Source organism: Anomaloglossus baeobatrachus, unplaced genomic scaffold, assembly GCF_048569485.1.
Source record: "Anomaloglossus baeobatrachus isolate aAnoBae1 unplaced genomic scaffold, aAnoBae1.hap1 Scaffold_427, whole genome shotgun sequence".
NCBI classification, from domain to species: domain Eukaryota; kingdom Metazoa; phylum Chordata; class Amphibia; order Anura; family Aromobatidae; genus Anomaloglossus; species Anomaloglossus baeobatrachus.
In genome coordinates this window covers 83,465-85,656 of record NW_027443605.1, presented here as the reverse complement: position 1 = coordinate 85,656, position 2,192 = coordinate 83,465, and the positions used below count along the sequence as shown (strand labels likewise).

The 2,192-nt window shown below is 47.6% G+C and overlaps 1 pseudogene; it reads left to right on the top strand.

Moving 5' to 3' along the window:
* The first annotated feature begins 1,760 nt into the window (after positions 1–1,760).
* On the top strand, positions 1,761–1,966 carry LOC142279197 (U2 spliceosomal RNA; annotated as a pseudogene).
* Positions 1,967–2,192: the final 226 nt, after the last annotated feature.

Sequence of the window (2,192 nt, the reverse complement as noted above, 5' to 3'; positions counted from 1 at the left end):
GTTTCGGTGTCCCAAGCAGCATTCCATCAGCCTCTGGAAGGTTCCTGGCAAATTGCACAGCTCGAAGGGCATGCTTTTGAACTCGCAGAGACCCATCGGGGTGGCAAAGGCGGTCTTCTTCCGGTCTGCCTCAGCAACGGACACTTGCCAATAGTGACTAGTGAGATCAAGGGTAGAAAAATAATTTGCAGTTGTCAATGCAGCTAGCTATTCCTCAATACAGGGGAGTAGTGCTGTCCTTCTTCTTTAACAGGACCAACGGAGCTGCCCAGAGGCTACAACTGTCACGGATAACCCCAGCCTCCTTCATGTTGCTCAACATGTCCTTGGTACACTGGTAATGTGCAGGTAGATTTGGCTTATATCTCTCTTTGATGGGTGGGTGTGCACTTGTGGGGATGTAGTGTTTGACCCCTTTTATTTTTCAAAAGTCTAGCGGATGTTTGCTGAAGACTTGCTCGTATTCTTGCACTAGCCTGTAGACCCCCTTCTTGTGATGTGAAGGTGTGGAGTCAGTGCCTACGTGTAATTCCTTACACCACTCCTCTGGCTGACTTGGTGAGCTGTCACTGAATGGGTGGGCTGAAGCAATGGTGGATGCTGCTGTTTGGATAGCATGTGTATCTACTGAGAACAGCTTATCAATGGTGGCAAATCGGAGCAGCTTAATCTTTTGCTCTCCGCAGTTCAACACTCTCATGGGCACTCTTCCCTTCCATATTAATGAATAAAACTATGATGTAAATAGCATATAGATACCCCACAAATGCAGATAAAAGTAGGTTATGGGAAAAGGGGGAAGAGAGAAACAGGAAAATAGTGGAATAAAGTATAACTTCCAGGTGGGAGAGGAAATGGCAGCACAGCCAGTGGAGGTGAAGCAAGGGGAGCCTGCAACTAAAGAGTTGAGAGCGTTATCACATGGTGACTGAGCCTGATTGTAACGGGAGCATAGAGGTGCCGATCCTGTCTTACCTGCGTTGGTGTAGAAGTGGGTGTCCTGTGGTGGAGTCAGCTATGTGCAGTGGTGGCCGTGGGTTCTTTTATGTGCGACCGTAGTAATAGCTGTGCCCACTTCCTGTATGGGAGTGGAATGCAGTGAGGCTAATGGAACGCACGCCTGCGCATTTGTGTTTAACGTCGCGCATGTGCAGAACGGAGAAAAGGCTGCGCTCACTTCCTAATGAAAGGGAGTGAGACGCAGCTGGGAAGGGAAGGGAAAAGATTAGGGTTTGGGGATGATGAAAGGGCTTTCTACGGGCAAGGATGGCAAAGGGTGGCAGTGACGGAAAGTCAGGCAGATGGTCCTGTCCTGTCCTGTCCGTCCGTCTTTTTGTATCATGAATTGGAAAGACTGCAAGGGGGAGGGGAGGTGCTTGTGCCCAAAAGGAGGAGTTATTCAGATTCATTGCAGTGGGCGGCGGCTGCAAAAAGTACCATTCTCCTTGTTTTTGCTCTGCAAAACAGCCTTTTCAAGGGTTTGGCTTGGGTGACAAAATGTCTTCTGTAGGCGTGGGTTTGTCTCCCTCTCCCTAAGATGTGTCCGGTATAGGCCAGGGTGCCACTCAAGGCCGTAACCAATTCGGGTTATAGCTTCTCGGCCTTTTGGCTAAGATCAAGTGTAGTTTCGGAGGACGCTACCTTGGTCGGTACTGGAAGGTGCCTGGGATTGCACGTCTGCCGGCCTTGAGGGAGTGTGTGCGCCTTCTGGTGACACATAGCCCTCTTGTGCCTGGACGGTTCCCAGGCAACGGGAGGCGATCACCTTTGTTATTTTGAAGTCCTACTGATAAACAGAAAAAAAAAAAATTAAATCTGTTCTTATCAGTTTAATATCTGATACGTCCCCTCTCTAGGGACCATATATTAAATGGATTTTTAGAACAAGGAGATGGAAAAAATCTTGCTCTGTCCACTCCACGCATTGACCTGGTATTGCAGTACCTCCAGGACCGGTGCACCCCTTCTTAACCGAGTTTCCAAAAGCAGAACTCAATTCACCTGATTCAAATGAGCCTCATTAGTGAATTGAAAGAAAGCAAAAACTTTATATGCACCTCAATTTGGCCAATTCACTTTTCACACTTTCACCCTTTTTTTTTATCTTTCACACCTTTTACTTGCTTTATTGATGCAAAAGCTGTGCCAAATAGCAAACTCATCTCCACTCAACTTGACCAACTCTGCTATGT